Genomic DNA, 20,591 nt, shown 5'->3' on the forward strand with positions numbered 1-20,591 from the left:
TTAGGAAAGGCCAATCCACTTTTGACGGATCCACTAGCAAAGCAAAGATACCCAGATTAATTATATCTTTTGGCTTCTTTTTGAATCAGGTGGAAAGAAAAAAATCATTGAATACAGATATTTGAAGTTATGGAAGGTCTTGATAGAGTATATACAGGGAGCATGTTTCCATTTGTTAGGCCAACCTAAATTAAAGGCCATTAATAGGAAATACTCACCAAGAAATCAATTAAGATATTCACAGAGACTGGTCAGAAAGTAACACTGAATGGATACATTGTAATTGAGGTGATGAGTGTTAATGCTTTTAAGGGGAGACTAAATTAGCTAATGAGAATATAAGGGAGAACCAAATAGAAGACAGTGCTGGTAGAAATGCATGTGGAAGAATGGGAGGAGATTCAGGTGAAGTCATAATGTTGGTCTGGACTAGTTGGATAATGTGGTATATTTCCATGTCGCATATTCAAATAGTTCTCTGAAATAAGGTTGACATAAATTCTCATCACAGTCCATCTAAATATTGAAGGAGGACACCTTGAAAAGTTAGCCTCATTAAGGACAGACAACTTTGGATCCATCTGCAGAATTAGTATTCCTGCTGTTAATACAGGTTATCTTTGATGTACTGCTGTCAAATTGACAAAATGATGTCCCTACCAGGAACTTGTGAAAACATCTGTTATTTGAAATCTCCAGTAGCATAGATTCCTGGCCAATCAGATTGGAACTGTGTTTTGTCCCTTCCAGACTTTAAACTGTTGAATTGTTTTGTCTGCTTTGATATTTTGAATCCTCTGGGCAGTACGGTGGCTCCGTGTTTAGCACTGCTGCCTCACGGCACCAGGGTCCCAGCCTTGGGTGACTGTGTGGAGTTTGCACATTCTCCCCATGATTGTGTGGGTTTCCTCCCACAGTCAAAGAAGTGCAGGTCAGGTGAATTGGCCATGCTAAATTGCCCATAGTGTTAGGTGCATTAGTCAGAGGGAAATGAGTCTGGGTGGGTTACTCTTCGGAGGGTCGGTTTGGGCTGAAGGGCTTGTTTCCGCACTGTAGGGAATATAATCAGCTCTTTTTAACAAAATGAGGCTGTTCTTCTGATGAAAATGAAGCTGACAATGTGGAAAGTGTTTGTAATTTTGCAAATTTGGGGAAGTTATGGCATATTGGTATTGTTATTGTTCTAGTAATCTAAAGATTAGATTGACCAGATATCCATTGTTTGGGAGCATGAGTTTAAATATCACAATGTTACATAATGAAGTTGAGGATATGGTGGCTTGGTCGAAATGTCATTGAACTATTATTCCAATGTCCCAGGCTAATGTGCTGAGAACAAGTGTTCAAGTTCCAACACAGCAAATGGTGAAATTTTGAAATCAATTTTAAAAATCTGAAGATAGAAATGGCAACCATGTCATCGTTGTTGATTTTCATTTTAAAAATTCCATCTGGTTCATTAATGTTCTTCAGGGAAGGAGATCTGGACTACATGTGACTCCAGACAAACAGCAATGTAGGTCACTCTTAACTGCTCTCTGAAATGGCCACTCGGTTAAGGGCAATTAGGGATGCGCAGGAAATGCTGGCCTTGCCAAAATACCCATATCCCATGCAAGATTTAAAAAATAGTTAATAAAAGAGATTTGTAGAATTAATGTTTAATTTGCAAATGAATTTCAGTAGAGTGAACAATATCCAAAATGGCATAATTATTTGAGAGAGGAATAACCATATGTGATTCCTGCACTGCCTGCTTGCCACTGTTGCTGGTCACACATCTATCTGGCTGAATCTTTGTGGAACATTTTGCTCCTGTATGTTTTCAATGAGTTTGTCTGGTGGTCTAACTGGTCCAGGCAGTCTGGGAAACGCTGCAGATGGACACACTTACTGAAGATATATTTGGCCGGGACATTTGTCTTCTCCCTATTCTCACGTATCACACAGGAGAGGGCATGCCACTGCACTAACTGCCATTACTGACCCTCCAATAACTGTTGGATTAAAAGAAAAGGAAAAGCCTTACTTTGCCGTTCCTTAATGCTGCTCACCTTCCTCAGCAAAACCCTGTGCTCATCTGAAGCTTACCCTTTGACCTCATCAGCAGCACTGCCACCTCACAAACCCTCCCTAAATTGGCCACTCCCACTTGAGCTTGCCTCCATTTTATATGCTGCCAACCAGAAGGAAAAATTCCCCCAGCATCCTTCTCACCACTTCTCAGTGGCGTCATAGAGTCATAGAGTAATACAGCATGGAAACAGACCTGTCTGCTCAAACTGTCCATGCTGACCAGAGTTCCCACTCATCTAGTTCCAACCGCCTGCATATGGTTCATATCCCTCTAATCCCTTCCAATCCAAATGTTTGTTTTTAATGTTGCTATTGTACCTGCCTCAACCACTTTCTCTGGCAGCCCATTGCATATATGTACTACTCTCTGAGATTGCTCCTCAGGTCCTTCTTAAATCTTTCCCCTCTCACCTTAAACTATGCCCTCTACTTTTCAATCACCCATCCCTGGAAAAAGACTATTTGCATTCGTTCTGTCTATGCCCCTCAGGATTTTATACATCTCAATAAGGTCACTTCTCATTCTCCTACATTCCAAGGAATAAAATTCTATCCTGGTCAATCTCTCCCTATAACTCAGGCCTACTAGTCCTGGCAACATCCTCGTAAATCTTCTATTGCGCTCTTTCCAATTTAACTGCGGCCCTCTGTTGGATGCTTTTCCTACTGTCAAGAACAGAGTCTACCACGATCTCCTTCAAAATTGTACTGAATGAGCTAAGTTCTCCCAGAATCCTCCTCAGTCATGTCTCAAGAATGTTTTCTGTTTTATTAGTGTTAAGACTGCAGTGTTAATGTTGTCATGGTTTCCTTTGAGGAAAATACACTATGGAATTCAAGCTAATACCATTTTCGCTTATACTGAGGAAGATGCATGCTTTTTTGTGCGGAACTACCATAATAGTTGAATGTTTGCTTCAGACAGACTCTACTTTTAATGTCAAATCGGAACAAAGAAACTAAAATTGACATAAATACGCATCCCTGCTGGTCGTGTGACCTGCTGGCGTGTAGGAAGTCATTTCGCCTTGATTTGAATTAGCAGCTTTTGTCATCTGGAAGTGATGAATTGAAAATAATTTTCAAGTTCATCACAGGTATGTTGTCTAATGTCTCTGGTGTAGAACAGTAGTTGATGGCAGGAACCTGAGTAGATTTGACTATCCTTCAATTCACTGTCAAAGACATCAAAAGAGGAATCGTGTCATTAGGAAAATAAGCAGCAACTACAATGCAGTGCAAGAGCAGACAATTTGTGGTTATGCTGCAGCCTATAGTTGTTACAAATTCAATCTCAAGAGGAGACAAATTATTAAATCTTAACAAAGAACACAAGAGCACTAATTTGGAGGATGGCAGCCTTAAATGTTTAATAATGGTGTACAGTAACAGCTTGCAGCTGGAAAAACAGGATTGAGGAATAACTGAAAACTGCATGTGAAAATTGTTTGTGAATTTTTGCACAGATTTCTGATTCATACACACAGAAAAAAAGATTTGCATGTATGCGGTGCCTTTCATGATGTCAAAACCAAAACACGTTACAGCTGATAAAATGATTTTATGTTGTAAGCAACACGGCAGTTCCACAACAATTTAAGAGTGAACAAATGATTCTCTTAGCTTGGGAATAATATTGGCCAAGACACAGAGGAGAGCTTGCCTATTCTTCTTTGAAGTGGCATCAATGGATTTTTGCATACACCCGAAAACAGAAAGGACCTTGGTTGACCAATTCATGTAAATGTCTCATCCACAAAAGAAGTGAAGCAGACCGTACAATGCAACACCACTTGGGCATCAGCCGATAGTTTGCTGCTCAAATCCCTGAAATAGGAATTTAACCACAATCTCTTTTAATTCAGGGATGAGAGCACTACAACTAACATCATTGTGCACCTACGAACAAATAAGCCAAATGTGAATTTAATTAGTTTTTAATTCAGCATAACATGTCAGATTTGCCACCCGGAACAAAATAACCATGTAAACAACTGCACATTATTGAATACATATTCTAAAAACAAACCTTACTTCACTGAGATTAAGAAAGAATTGGGGATGAAATGTGCCATTTACACTTGAAAATCAGTGTAAGTTGAGAAGGCACAAGCTGAATAACCTGCAAGTCAGAAATGAAGTCAGTCAGTCTGATTTGCTGAGGATATGAGTGTGTGTTTGGAAGGGGGGGGTGGAACAGAACATAGACAGGTTTGTCTGAAGGGTCTGTTTCACTGCTGAAAAACTCTATGACTCTGTAACAGATTGATGCCATCTATCAAGCCAATCTTACACAGTAATATTTATGCAGTAAATTGCTCAGTGTCAAAGCATGTGACATTGGGGTGGCACGGTGGCTCAGTGGTTAGCACTGCTGCCTCACAGTGCCAGGGACGCAAGTTTGATTCCAGCTTCGGGTGACTGTGTGGAATTTGCATGTTCTCCCCGTGTCTGCATGGGTTTCCTCCAGGTGCTCCAGTTTTCTCCCACAGTCCAGAGATATGCAAGTCAGGTGAATTGGCCATGCTTCATTGCCCATAGCATTCAGGGATGAGTAGGTTAGATACATTAGTTGGGGGTAAATGCAGAGGAATAGAGGAATGGGTCTGAGTGGGATACTCTTCAGAGGATTGGTGTGGGTTTGCTGAATCAAAGGGTCTGTTTCAACACTATAGGGATTCTATGAATTCTATTGTGGTTGGAGTTCCTTACTTTTCTGGATAAGATTTTTAATTTCTTTACCCAGAGAAGAAAACCTTTTGGCAGGAGGTAATATAAAAAGCCATCTAAGTGAGTTTACGTTTTCCTTTCGGTGGCATACTCAGCCTTGACTTTCCATCAGATGAAACACTGCTGGGTCATGGCCAAAAATAATGAACTTTCTCACTCAATCTGGTCTCACTGTGGATCTCCATTTTTAATGATTTGACTTTGCTTTGATTTTTCCACTAATTAACCATAAATACACTCACACAGCCGCTTAACTTACCTTTGAAGAAATGCTGCAGCTGCTAATGGCTGTCAAGTGTCCTCAGATGTTTAGTTACTGCTTGTTGTTTTAAGTCAAGTGTCAGGAAACATCAAGTGAAGACAAGTTCACAACACTATTATCATCTATTTGCTTTCATAAAATTCATTCGGGATGTCTTATATCAACATACAATAACATTTGCTCGCATGAGATGAACAATAAAAAGGATCGTTCTGAACAGTAATGTTATAGTTTTATCATGGGTGACACCTCTTGGGAACAGTGGCAATGTAGATTCATGTTATGGAGAAAGGATAGCCAAGCACGGCAACATATTTCTGCCTTGTATGATAATAGTCGTATTCATTCTAAAACACAGCCCACTGTGGTCTTCAGGCTAAAGGAGCAAATTGCTTATTTGGTGATTATTAAAGAGAACCTGAATCAGCATTTGAAACACAGATGGAAAGTGCCTTATATTCAGACTTCTTTTTGCAGATTGTTGTCACATTGGCATCTGTGACAATTTATTACTTATTTTCATTCTCCCTTCCAAAGCATGCCTAACTCATGATGACATCTAGTTTCTGGTGGAATTGTTGGCCAAAATTGATTCACCCAAGTCAGTGTTAATCATATCTAAATTAAGATATTGAGCATTGGCATATGCTATTCAACCAGAGAATATCGCAGTTGTATTTTATCTCGTCGTTACTTATATTGTGCACATGTTATTGCTAGAAGAGGCTGTTAGAACATGAGCAGGAGATGATCTTATTTCCTCATTGTTAGTCCAGAAGAAGCCCAATTAATTCTCGAATGCCTGGTGCTGTTCCTTGTGAGATCATCTAACTCAGCACAGATTCAAGTCTTCCAGTCTGAATGGCTCAATTCAACCAATACATTTTCTCGGTAGCTTATTGAAGAGATTATTGTCTTCCTTTGATTTTTCTGCCAAATTTATATGCTCAAGTGAATGACCTTACTCGGGCATATGAATGTGATTGCATTTTGTGCGCTTTGCGTTTAGTTACATGATTGGCTCGAGGTAGAGTAATATTGTTTGCATTGTGTATCATAACCAGAGCTCACAAGAGTGAAAATCATTTCATTTCCCAAAGCAGTTATTCTTATCAACTCTCGAAGGAATTTTCTTCCATTTCGATATGCCATGTCAAATGGACAGAAATAATTTATCTTCCAGTGCACAAGATGTTGGTCAACTAAACTGCATTTGAGTTCCTTTCAGCACTCAAACTCAAAATGTTAACACAGTCTTCCGTCAATCAGAGATTAGTTGCAGTTTAATGGTGCAAATTGGAAAGGAACTGCTGGTTTAAAGCTGTTAGTCAGAAATATTCAGCTTCAAATGAAAGATTATTTTTGTCAATAACAAATACATTGTGCCATTGTAACACCAACTGCTAATCCATTCATTTTAAATGGACCATCTCTCTGAAAGATTATTATTAAATCAAAGACATTTTCTTGAATGCATGGACCATGTGGAGGCTTTTAGGTGGTTTTGTATGATGAAAAGACATCTACTTGGAATTGGACTGAGATTGTTATCTCTCTTTTGCAAAATCTTTCATGAGAAGAATAGAGAGGTAATTTCCACCTTACTTAACTTAGTTAGTTTCAAATACGAACCAAAGTAAGAAAAAGAAAATGTGGAAAATCACACAATATCTAGTTCCAAGCTGTAAGCAGGCTGAAGTACTTCCACACAATAATTGTCTCTGTATCTTCTGTGCTATGCCGAGGATAATGGCACCATTTAAAATGAACATTAACACTTAGGTGGCCAGTGCAATGCATGATGGCTGTTCACAGACTTGGTACTTACAGCATAATGCATTATCCTCCAAAAGCATTATGTCAAGTTCTTTATAAATTGTCAGCATGGCATAAATGTGTTTTGTGCATTGTGAATCTTAAACATATCTAGAAAGTACAGAGAAATACTTGTAATTTTTAGCATCAATTTGTTGCCAGGTAGCGTGTTTGTGACTTCTCTGCCCAGTTGTCACAAGATTACAGGGAACTTTGAGACACCCCTTCCCAACATGATGTTCACTGCATAATTAGCCATTCAATATTTAAAACTCCGCATGGAGATATTGTTTTAGTAAATTGCTTGTGACAGCTTCCAGGATATTCTGTACACAGCTGTCCAACAGAGACTGGCACCTTTGATCACTGTGCTCTTGTTATTTTGTTAATTTACTCACAGATTTATAATTTGCTTTAACTGAAGAGCATTTATTTTCACAGCCTATCTATTGCAAGGTACCTCATCAAACATCTTGAAAAATCAAATGTATTACTTCATCTGCATTACCATTAGCGACCATTTCTGTTGCTCATATGACTCCAGCACTTATTTGATTGTTTATTGTACTTATGTACTCAGATAGCGATAGTTTCTCTGACAATGTAATGTTCTTCCAAATGTGATCCATTTTAGTAACCTATTACCACAGTTACTTGTCTTGGTTACAGACATTATAATGCGCAGTGATTGATAGGGGCACTTTTATAATGTAATTTTCAACAAACCTTTATCCTGCAAAAAAAATCATTAAATCAAACATTGCTGAAATCTTTTTACTTCCTGCAGCCTTTTCTTTCCTTTCAGGTTTTAAGGCAAGAAGCTTCCAAATTTTAGGGTTAGAATAACTAATTAACATTTCACTCATCTCACCTCTATTTTACTGTCTTTTCACCTCCTCTGTCCAATTTCCTTTTGCACTATAGTGCATATTATTAGATCTCAGGTAATGACAGTCATGGATAAGTCAGATTGGAAACCGACTTGAGACATTTTTCTTTTTCATCAGTTCTCAGGCAGTTGGTCATCAAAATATAATCATATATGGTTGCATATTTTTTTCAAGAGCAGAGCATTACTACACTAAAGAATAAAACAAAAACACAATCTAAATATGGCAAACAGTTAGAACAGTCATAAATCAGTGAAAAAAAACATTTCAATATGTTTCCTGATACAATCTGTAACCAACATTCAAGTCCAGAGAAATTACACCTCTATATCAACTCTTTAAGTATTTACTTAACGACACATAAAATTCTGGAGAAAGTTAATGGATCTGGTAGCATATGTGGACCTTCTGGCGAGATTCTTCTTCAGAATGGTACTGAAGAAAGGTCACACTGGACTCTAAACCTTAATTCTCTTTCTCTCTCCACAGATGCCACGAGTCCTGTTGAGTTTCTCCAGCATTTTCTGCACTTATCTTAGACTTTCATCGTCCATAATCTTTTGTCTTTAATCACTTCACTGACACCTTCCAGTTTCTTTGCTGTGGATATGAAGACATTCTGCTGAATCTTTTGTAAGTGTCTAGATAGGATCTTTCACAAACCTGAGAGACTAAACTTTCTCAGTTCTAATAACATGCAGGTATTTAACCAGGTTCTCTAGTTTGGAACCCTGTACAAGTTATACATGTTCTGCTGAGGAGAAAAGTTATATGAACTGCCCTTAATTCATCCTCAGAACAATACTAAATCTGCTTCTGAACTCAACCCTGGTACCTTCAGAACTGAATTAAAAACAAATTGCATAACCCTAGATTCTTCTGAACTAAAACCAGAGATAATTATCTTAAGTGTTCACACATGGTCTTGTTTACTCTACATAATGAACTTAATGCTTGATTTTGTCACTGTTCTAGCAACAGGAAGAAAACCTCCAGTTTTTAGCTGTAACAGAAAGGAAAAACATCTTCCACATCCAGCTTCAAGACTTCAGTAGCAACCGCTACTGAAAAACTAAAGCTAAAAATTTTGGTTCTGTGGGAGCTTGACACCACCCATTCAGGCTGCTTCTATTGTTCCAACTTAAAAAATAAAGCCAGTGCCTCACAAGCTGTTTTTTGACTTGAGCATTTTGATCAGCACCTCTGCCTCAACTCTTCTTCATTAAAAAGAAAGGACAGAATACACCTCTTAAAGCCATAGTCTCATCACAATGGGAATATTACCAAGCAAAGTTTAAGACCCCCCAAAAAAATGAAAGCGAAATGAGTATACTGTGACAGATGGCTTAAATATTGGTCAAAGAACAAGATTTTAAGGAACGGCGTAAAGGAGGAGGGACAGAGATGAAGATATTTACATAGAAAATTCCAACACTTGGACAGGTCGCTGGTGGAGTGAAGGGTATACGAGAAGTGCAGAGGCTGGAATTGGAGAAACACAAGTTTCTCAGAGGGTTATAGCTTCAGTTTGAAGGCTTCAAGCACAGAGAGAACAGATACTTTAGAGAAATCTCCAAACCCAGTGATCAGAGTCTCAAATATGAAGCCTTGCTGTACATTGAGCCAAGGTAAATAAGTTAGCACAAGATTGATGGGTGAAAGGGAATTAGAATACGAGCAGTGAATCCTTTTATTCCAAAATATTCTAAAATCCCAGTTATCTTTTGTGTTGAAAGTTCTGTCTAACCTGTCCTGCTCTGGTATAAATTAGAATGAATATCCCTTGTGTTTAAATTTTTGCCAAAGGAAAAAAAGATGATGTGGTAAGTGATGGTTGTTTGAAAGGTAACCAGCAATCTCACAGTATATAAATATATATAATGGAAGTGCAATTTTATTTAATGTAGTCTTATAGCAATGCTGCCTGATATAAGAACATGGATTGTTTAGTATGTAAACAAAAATGTAATGGATCTGCTTTTATTTTCCCTTGGGCACATCGCACTTCATCTTGTCCCTGTCATAGCTGCAGATGGGCGATTTGCATTTAGCACAGGGCACAGGGAATTGCATCTCTCACTGATAAATTCTGTTGTTGGCAAGGTTTTACTGTTGCATATGGAAGGTGCATGACAAGATATGGAAGATCAGTACCAATTAATTTTGCCAGTTAAAATTATTCTTCACCACGACTGAAGTGCACCACGTAACAAACCCACAGCATTTCTATCAACTGCCTCCTCTTCAGGCTCCATTGCTTTCCTCTTCCCTTGGGAATTTATTTCAAGATACTTCCCTTGGCATTAATCTCCATCTTCCCTCTTAGTGATCTCTTTGTATACATCCTCTGTTTCTCCAATACAAAGCTACTACTTTTTACCTGCTTCATCAGTTAAGATCAATTCCCAGAATTTTTTGAGCCCCTGCAAAATTTCTTCTGTCTTACCATCTTACAGCCTTTTTAAGATTAGATTAGATTCCTGACTGTGTGGAAAGAGTCCATTTGGCCCAACAAGTCCACACCGACCCTCCGAAGAGTAACCCACCCAGACCCATTCCCCTACGTTCACCCCTGACACTATGGGCAACTTATCATGGCCAATTCACCTGACCTGCACATCTTTGGATTGTGGGTAGGAACTGGAGCACCCGGAGGAAACTCACACAAACACGGGGAGAATGTGCAAACTCCACACAGACAGCCACCCAAGGCTGGAATCGAACCTGGGTCCCTGGCGCTGTGAGGCAGCAGTGCTAACCACTGAGCCACAGTGCCACCCACCAAACATAACCTTAAAGATTTGAGTATCTTCAGTTACCTTTTTCTTGCTATCTGATTCAAAACCTTGTTTCTTGCCTGAAAGCAAACCTCTTTTAGGTGTTTTCATGTTAGTAATCAATACAAAGACCCCCAAATCCACCTTTTCATCAGTCGAAGCTAGTATGTCCATGAGTTGGTTCTACATAGCGTTCCAAATCTGTTACCTTCTGTGTCACTTCATATCTATTTTTCATTCATGGTATGTAGGGAGCATTAGATAAGAGTCAACTATATTGCTTTGGGTCTGGAATCACATGTATGCTGGATTAGCAGCGATAGCAGCTTTCCTTCCCCAAATAATATGTGAACCAAATGGATTTTTCACTACAATTGGCAATAATTATGCGGTCGCCATTAGGTTAGCTTTTTATTTCAGACTTTTATTGAATTCATATTTCATTCTCAGCCGTTGACTAGTTGCTGAGTGACAGAAAACCAGAGGAATGAATAAAGTGAGGTTTCCCAGAGTTAGTAGCAGTCCAGAGCTGCTACTTTTCTTCAAACATTTCAGATGACAGGAACCTTGTAAACATGATGAGCTGTGAGGAAGTTAGCAATGGATTAAAAAGGATGGAGATAGGCATGTGGAATGGGTGGACACGTGCAGATGAAATGTTTAATGCAGAGCAATATCAAGCGATACAGTTTGTTAGGAAGAAAGAAGAGAAGCAAGAAGCATACTGAAGGGTATAATTCTAGTAGAGTGCAGGAATAAATGTTATAATAAAACAAAGAACTGTGAATGTTGGAAAACTGAGATATAAAAGTTTTTGTGCACCAATCATTGATGTGTTAGGGAATATTGAACAAGTTGTTAAAGTATGTGAGACACTGGGTTTTATTGTAGGCCAGGATTAAATAACCACTTAGTGATCAGCTGGGAGGTGGGAAGGCTGGGAAAGTGGTACAGGAAGGCACTCAGTTGTGCACAAAGAGTTCCCAATACCATGTAACTTAGCCAACTATGGGACAGTTGACAAACTGACCACTTACCAGATACCAATCAATGTCATACAATCACTTCCCAGTTCAGTTCATAAGATGGAGAGATCAACCATTAAAATCAGACTATCTCCCAGTGGATTCCTTCTAGGATACTCCACCAGCCATGAAGGGAATGGCCCATGGAAATGGCCACCTGTGCACTGTGACACAGCTCTGATCAGTGTGGCTAAATTCACGTTGGTGCCTGACCATTGAGGCACCATCTTCTTGCAGCTAGAGTGTCAGGATTAGTCACAGATGATGATGGTGCTGCTGGGATTGCTGAGCTGCTAGTACTCTTTTCTCAATTTATTAATGACAACGCCAAAACTCACATTGGGTTATGCGTAATTCTTTGGTCTCCTCGATGTAGAAGAGGTTACATCACATGAAGAAAATGCAATATTCTTAATTGAAAGAAGTACACTATATTTCATTTGATTGGAGTGGACAGGGCCCAGGATGATAGGAAAGCCACTCATAAAGTTCCAGGGGCTGCATCTCCTATCCTTGCATGGAAAGATCTCTTGGGAAAAGAGAGAAGGTGTTGGGAGTAATCAAGAAGAAGACCACAGTTGCACAAAATCTATTTACCTTTCTGATTGCTGAAAAGAGAGGGAAGCCTCTGTTTGGTGGCACCACGAGACTGGAGTGGTTGAAATGGCAGAGGATAATCCATTGAAAGGGATGATGGGAGTTGGAAAGAAGGAAGAAATGGAAGCTGACTGTAGTTCTGGAAGGAAAGGAAGGTGTGAGATCACTGTCTTAGCTTCTCAGTGATTATATTATCATTAGGTTCGCTACGCAAAAGGATGAGCAGCAACCTCAAGTAAAAGTTTTGATATTGGTGGTGAAATGGCCACCTTAATGGGGTAAGGACACATCCAACCAAACAGCATTTCAATCAGATTGGTAGGAAAAGCTGCAATGAAACAATGGGCTTCTTTTAAAGAGGTGATGATACAGATACAGTCAAGATTGCTTTTCACAAGAGGAAATTATAAATCAAGCAAAAATAGAGCTCATTTAATGATAAAAATTAAGTAGTACAATAAAGTAGGAAAAGGGTGTTTATGACAGGTGTCAGACTGATAATGTAAGTGACAGCTGGTTAAATGAAGAGAATTCAGAGGGCAGATGAGTGAGGAAATAATATAGGCAAAGAACCATGATACGATACTGGCAGCTAAAATAAAGGGAAATTCCATTGTCTTCCATCGGAATATAAATTGTAAAACAACAGGAAGAGGAGGAGGTGAGACCATTGAGGGTTCAAAATAGAATTTAAGCATGGAGACAGAGCACAGACTGAACTTTACACCTAGATATACAAATGAAAAAAGTGCTGCCTCAGTCACAGTGAAAGAGATGGTTATTGAGACATTAGTTGAACAAACAATTGATAAAGAGAAAAGGTTAGAAAAGCTAGCTTTACATAAAGTTGAAAAATCACCATGGTCAAAGGAAATCCATCTAAAAATACTGGAGTATGTGCAAGATGCAATTGCAAAGACAGTGATTATGGAAGCCATGATGTGGGGGTGCCGGTGTTGGACTGGGATGGACAAAGTTACAAATCACATATCATCAAGCCATAGTCCAACAGGTTACTGCTCCTTTGTCAGGGAGCTAGTGAGGCAGGATAATAGGATACAGTTTGTGTCCTTTGATCCTGCCCCACTAGCCAACTGACGAAGGAGCAGTGCTCTGAAAATTTGTACTTCCAAATAAACCTGTTGGACTATAACCTAGTCTTGTGACTTTTAACAGTGATTATGGAGATAGTGCGAACTGCAATGCTGAAGAGTCAGAGTTGATAAAGTGTGGAGCTTGCAAAAAAACACAGCAGGTCAAACAGTATCAGAGGAGAAAGGAAATTGATGTTTCAGATCAGAACCTTTCATCAGGACAGTGATTATGACCTTGCAATTTCCCATGAGATACAGTGTTGGAAATAGGGAATTGGACGACACTCTTTTTTTTACAAATTAGATTGTAAAGATAAATAGGAAAGCCTATAGCAATGATAATCAGGAACAAAATTTAATTGTCACTTAGATATATCTGGCTTAATTTTATGGAAAGTCAGGATAGGTTTGTTGGAGACAAACTGTGCAGAACAAACTTAATTGAATTTTTGATGATGTTTGGTCAGGCTAATATAGTTGATTTAGTGTACATGGATTTGCAAAATCTGTTTGATAAAATGCGACATTATAGAACTGCCTGTAATTTTGAAGCCAATGGTATAAAAGAGGAAAAGATTGCATGGATACAGTATTGACCAGATGATAGGAAATAGAGAGTTGTTCTATTGTAGTTTTGTATATTGGAGGATCATACACAGGGGGTTCTCCAGACAACAATATTACTTGAGTGGTTTCTTGATATATTCTTGATCTGGTCCTGGGCTTTCAGAGTGCAATTACAAAATTTACAGATGATCCAAAATTTGACAGTAATGTGAAGATGTTGGTGATGGACCTCAAGAAAACGTTGAACTGGTGGAATGGACAGACCACATCGCAAATGAATTTGAAAGCTTTTAATTTTTACAAAAAAAGAGTCAAAAGGTGTGGAATTTCAGTTTTGTAGATAGATTGCAGAAGCTGAGGTTGTTCTTCTTCGGGAAGGGAAGGTTACAAGAGATTTGAAGATGTTCAAAATCGTGACAGCTTTGGAAAGAATAGATTGAATATACTGTTCCCATTAATAGAATGGTCTAAAATCAGACAACACTGAATCTAAGTGATTGTGGAATACAAATGCACATTCCTTAAATAGGATTCAAATGTTGTTGTATCAAAAACTCAATTATTCTAAGATTTTATTGCAGTCTAGGATATTTTGTCTCATCAGAATTTTGTCTGGAAGGGAAAAAAGGAGTGCAGCATTCATGAAAAGGAATGTGAAATACTAAAAGCCAACAATACCTGTAGCATATTGAGAAATGCACATTGTTGGACAAATGCGTGTTTTTCTTAACACATTCTAATCACCCTTTCAAATTTTCCGGTTTCACATTAAAATGTCAAAATTTAACATCTTCTATTTTGTTTGTTGAAGGCCAGCATAGCACCAAATGTTCTGTAGCTTTCAAAAATAGGAAAGTAAAGAATAACCAGGATTCATAACAGAATGTGTTTTGCTGTCTGTGATTATTGTTTTCACTCGCAATGTGCAAGCAAGATCCTTTTTGCATTTGAAATTAGGCTGTTAATCATATTGCATCTTTTCACTCTAATATTTTTGAATTAAGTCAGGCCAAGTTATTTGTCTGAAGTAGCAAAACCTTTTTTGCTCTCGGAGTTCTTTCTGTGCAGTAGGGGCAGGTGATTGTCAAAAAATCTATTTGTCAGGTTTGTTACCATTACAGACAGCTTGAAAACTGTTATTATGGTAGTCGCTTGAAGTATGTCAATTATGTTTTTTCCAAATTTCTGGCAGCATGTTATTAATCATGAAAATCTAGCATTCCAAAAATTAAATGCTCACGAGCATTTCCCAAGGATTAAAGGTAGTGGCAGCTGAAAAAGATCTGCAGACAGATATTTTCTGAAGCAAAAATCTTCACCTGTAAAATAACCTAATTTTATCTTTGCACCGGCTGCTTCTTATCGCTTTAATTTCAAAAAAGGAGTAATTAATATTTCTGTGTTGTAATCTGCTGCTCTGCTCTTAATGGCAGGCTACATGGATTGCTGTGAAGGGTAAATGATTATTGCTGGGCAGGCTGCCTGCTCATTGCTGCTGTGTCGTTTAACCCTGGAATAAATGAAGCCAGTTACCATTGAGCTCATGCAGCATGTGCAAGCATCAGCCATTAGTGTAATACGTGCTGGAGTCTGAACCAGCATAAAAGGTTATTCCCTTGACATATTAGCATCAGATGAGTGAAGATGAAAACCAGTAGAAGACCATTAACATACTCACTAGCTCTAAATCACTGGTGACAGAATGTATTTATATGACACCGATTCAGTAGGCTGTTATTTCTTTCTCATCCATCCAGACACTATCAGTGCTGCAGTTTTCCTCTAGAGGAACATTCAGGAACCTGGACAGATACAAGTGACTGGCTTGCCGGATTCTCACTGTTGTTAAGAGTGAAGAGCTGTCAGGTTCAATCCTTCCTTCCAGCAGCACAGCCAATATTGGTTGTAAAAGTTGTACGGTCTAGAAGAAGTGACAAAGAGCATGGCAGGGGAGATTCATGCAGACTGTGCTGCCAAGGGGTGATTTTCACAAGAGCTAACCTCTTTGCACATGGACCTCTGTAACCTTCATCATCAAAAGGCTTTTCTGCCTTTGCTGCTGTCTTGAACAACATTTCTATCTGAACTCCTGAATATCTTTCAGCCTAGCAAACAAGCCTCTGAATACTTTACAGGTATTGCTTTCTGCACCATATATTTAACCATTGTTCGTCTAGTTGAATTTTGGAGACAGAAGAATTTGGTCTCTGGTAATTGCTCATAGTCCATCTTCAAATAACATATAATATCTATTGTTGTATATGTATATATAAAAACATGTATATCACAGTAACAGTCAGAAGTTGAATGCTCATTTCAAATTTGATACAAAAATCTTAATCTATACTATAGATCGATATTTAAGTGTAAAACAAGCTCCCTTTCTCTGTAAGCTGATTTTTAAATCTGTACAGCGTTGTATCCTGACCTAAGAGTAACTCCATTCCCAAAAGGCAATTATGTCTTATAATGTTGAAGTATTGTTATATGTATAGTGTATGTGTACCAAGGGTAATGGTCTTACTACTCACTAGAGGTTGCTATGTAGCCTCGAGTTCATTCCTTTATAACTTGTTGCTATTCAATGTTGCATCATTAATGGTTCTCCGCTGAGGTAGTGGTCAGTATTAAACATTAATGTAAGCTAAGTGAAGTTAGAGGCCAAAGGTGACATTTTGTTTAATGCAGTGTGACTTTCAGACTAAGGACAGACTCATTGAAGGTCAGTATATACTTGTTTTGCTGTTCCATTTTTTTTGTCAGTAACTGAATAGTATTTGTTGCTGCCATCAAGTTACATTGAATAATGAAACTTGTCTTCAAACTGTTGAGAGAGGTTTAGTGACATTTTCTTGGTATGCTTAAAATATAAAAAGGCTACAAAAAAAAAGACTAATTCTGGAAAACTCAGCAAGATCAGATAGCAGCTGTGGAAAAAGTTGATTTTCCAGGTCAGTGACCTTTAATCAAAAACTCCAATCATTTATTAGCTTGGAACGCAATGAGATTCACATTTCAGGTGTATTGCTCGATGATGATATTGTATTGGTTCTGGCGCTGTTAAAAGCTTTTGGATTTGTTAATTTAAAATGTAATGTTTAAGGTAAAGACATGCATTTGTTTCTATGTCTCAAGTGTTGTTAAGACAAATCAGAAATGTAATTGCTCTGCGAAAACAATATGAGTACAGGAGTGTGATTTACAAAGGAATAAAGTTGCAGTCACAGATTTATGCAGAAGATCCTAGCAACTGGCAATAAGTGTACAAGATAAGCAATGATCAAACTATGGTACCAATGTAGAGAATCCCTTCAATTGTGTTCATTGTATTACTTTTCAGCAGCAAACTGTATTACAAATATATATATTTAAAAAATATATAATTGAGGAAAGCACAGCAAAATGTGAAGACTCCCAAGGAATAGTAAAATAGCAAATATTACATGAAAAGGCTTGGAGTGCAGCTATGTTATTGTGAAATTATGATCAGAATCAAATCTCACATGTACGATTTGATTTCAGAATCGTGGACCTCTCAAAATTATTTGCAAAATGTACACTACAGCCACATCTATCAACAAGTGTTTCAAAGGCAACACAATGATGAAATGAGAAGTTGCAGATAAGAGTAGATAAAGGCAAATTGTTTCCACAGGCAGGAGGGTCATTATCAGAGGACACAGATTTAAAATAATTGGCAAAAAAGGTAAGGGTAGGGACAAGAGAGTACAATGAGATTGTTTTCACTGGCTAAATTGCTATAATCTCGAAAAGGATGGTCAAAGCAGTTTGAGCAGTAAGTTTCAAATGGAATTGAATTTCACAAATCTAAAATAAATGTAGGACTACCTATGAAGTATTGAGGGTTTGGAATGTGCTGAATAACTTATCAGATTACTGGCGCAGACACAAAGGATTGTACAGATTTGATTCTATGACTTTTTTTATGGCATGTTGGAACCTTTTAAGCAGAAAATACAAAATACTGGTAAACTCAGCTTTTTCAAAGGTGATGCAAATCACTTTTTTTGAGACCAGGATTTGGTTATAGGTTATAGGTTTTAAAATGTTTCGATGAAAAAAAAAATCACACAGTGGCTCTGATTTAATTGTACAAATCCTACTCACACCTAGGTCAGTGAAAATTAAAAGCAAACAACAGTTTTGGGAGCAAATCTCCTGCCGTATGTATTGTAGATGTCACCAGCAAGTAATAAACTGTGGGAACAAAGTCTCATGTGCTTTACAGTCAAGGAACTTATTGATGTCCACAGCTACCTTGTCCAAACTTCCTCCATTCTGTTTTCCTGGGTTTGCTGTCTCTGCTAAGTCTCTTCTGAAAATGCAACCTTCCAAATTAGTGCTGCAAATATGTCTTAGTTCCCATCAACTGTGTATTCTCTATCATCACAGTTAAAACTGTCCTCTACAGAGGTTGTTCCATTTCATTCACCTCACTTTCTCCCCTTCACCTCACTCCCAAAGAAACAATAGTGTTTCCACATCTTCACTTTCCGCACCATTTTTTTGTGCTCATTTCACACATTCGAAGTCTATTACATTTCTAACTTTTCCAGTTCGGATAATACATCTCAGACCAAAACATTAACTCTGTTTCTCTCTCCATGTAAGCTGTCAGGTGTGCTGAGTATTTCCAACATTTTTCTTTTTATGCTTCAGATTTCCATCATTCACAGTACTTTGTTTTTGTACTATTCAGAGAATCATTGAATCCCTACAGTGTGGAAACAGTTCATTTGGCCCAATAAGTCCACACCAACCCTCTGAAGAGTATCCCACCCAGACCCATTCACCATCTCTATTACTCTACATTTTCCCTGACTAATACACCTCGCCTACACATCCTTGAACACTAAGGGCAATTTAGCATGGCCAATTCACCTAACCTGCACATCGTTGGATCGTGGGAGGAAACGAGAGCACCCGGAGGAAACCCCTGCAGACACGGGGAGAAAATGTGCAAACACCACACAATCGCCCGAGGCTGGAATCAAACCTGAGTCCCTGGTGCTTTGAGGCAGTGCTGACCATTGAGCCACCATGTTTAATGCTGCTCTGAAACATCAAAGGATTATAGAATTGTTATTGTTTACGGGAAGGCCGTTCAGCTCTGTGAACATCGTCATAAATCCTTTTCTTTCTCTTAGCTCTGTATTTCTTTTCCTCCTCATTTGTTTGTCTTCCAAATTCTCTGTTAAAATCTGGAATTAAATCTGCCTCCAAATCTCCCCCTGATAAAATTTGAATCACTCGCATTTTTCCCCCTCCTGTTGCCATTTCTCCTTTTGCCATGTATTTTAAATTGGGCATGATGTGGAGATGCCAGCTTTGGACTGGGATGGATAAAGTCAGAAGTCAGCTGAAACCTTGTGACATTAAATAAACCTGTTGGACAATAATTAGGTATCGTTTGACTTCTGACTTAAATTGGACAGATCCGGCACACTCCCCTTCCACCAAGGGGAGCAGTTTCTCTCTATCTGCTGTGTACAATTTTGTACACTTTTGTCAAATCTTTTCCCTACCGTTTTGTTTTCAAAGAGGACTTTGAAAATAAAGTTTCTCATGCTCTCAAGCAGTTTTATTTACTTTCTCACCACCTTTTTAAAATCCTTTATTTTCATTAGTTGTGGTGTTTAGAAAGTCTGGAATCCTCTATCTCAGTGGATATATTCCTGAAGGTATTTAAAAACTAAGGTAGACTGATTTTGTTTTACATATCAAGGAGTTATTGGCTATGATCAGTTGTTAGAGGGTTGGAGGGTTTGAGCTCCAGAGAGAGACTGAATAGGCCAGGGCTATTTTTCCTGGAGAGTCAGACGTTGAGGGATGACCATACACAGGTTTAAAAAATCATGAGGGGCATGGATAGGGTAACTTGACAAAGTTTTTTTTTTCCCCTGGGGTGGGGGGAGCCCAGAACTAGAGAACATAGATATAGGGTGGGAGGGGAAAAATTTAAAAGGGACCCAAGGGGAATTTTTTCACACAGAGGGTGGTGCATGTATGGTGCCAAAGAAAGTGGTGGAGGCTACAATTACAGCAATTAAAAGGCATCTGGATGGGTTTATGAATAGGAAGGGTTTAGAAGGATATGGGCCAAATGGGAATAGATTATGTCAGGATATCTGGTCGGCATGGACGCGTTGGACTGAAGGGTCTGTTTCCGTGCTGTACATCTGTATGACTTTGACAAGAAAGATGAGTTAACGCCTGGGGCAGATCAACTACAATCATGATGAATAGCAGGGCAGGCTTGGGGGGAGGGTTCGGGAGCTGAATGGCCGAGCTGCACTCCTCCCTCTTTCGTCCTTAAGTGGTAGGTTCATGTATACCACATAAACCAGACTGCCCTCATCAACACTCTGTACTGTCATGTCACGTAGAGATTGGTCTGCTTTTAGCAAATCCATGCTGGCCTTCTCTAATTCATCCATATTTGTCCAAGGAATAGGCAAGAGTAGACTTAGCAGTTCAAAACTAAACCATCAGCAGCTGAACTGAATTCAAACATAATATGTAACCTATAACCCAGGGCTCGTGTGGTGCAGGGATAGTGTCCCCATATTTGAGCCAGAAAGCCCAGGCTTGAGTCCCACCTGCTCCAAAGATATGTCATAGCATCTCTGAATGGGTTGGCTCAAAAATATCCAGCCTTATGGTCCAGCACATCTTTTATTCTACCTTTACCATTAAACCAAGGTCCAATATGAAATATCAAGATACCTTCCAGGAAC

The 20,591-nt window shown here is 38.6% G+C and overlaps 1 protein-coding gene across 21 annotated transcripts in view; it reads left to right on the forward strand.

Annotated features, from left to right (window-relative positions):
- LOC122557375 (teneurin-3) overlaps positions 1 to 20,591 on the forward strand; it is a 2,612,756-nt gene that overhangs the window by 161,691 nt on the left and 2,430,474 nt on the right. For 14 of the 21 annotated variants that reach the window (XM_043705023.1, XM_043705127.1, XM_043705106.1 and 11 more), the window contains exon 1: positions 15,563 to 15,968. The exons of 1 other annotated variant lie outside the window; for it this stretch is intronic. The gene's annotated coding sequence lies outside the window, so the exon portion shown is untranslated. Of the gene's footprint in view, positions 1 to 15,562; positions 15,969 to 16,527; positions 16,556 to 20,591 lie in introns of those variants that run through there. 6 more of the 21 variants (XM_043705182.1, XM_043705190.1, XM_043705200.1 and 3 more) reach the window with 2 other exon arrangements.

This window comes from Chiloscyllium plagiosum, chromosome 2 (genome assembly GCF_004010195.1).
Source record: "Chiloscyllium plagiosum isolate BGI_BamShark_2017 chromosome 2, ASM401019v2, whole genome shotgun sequence".
NCBI lineage: Eukaryota > Metazoa > Chordata > Chondrichthyes > Orectolobiformes > Hemiscylliidae > Chiloscyllium > Chiloscyllium plagiosum.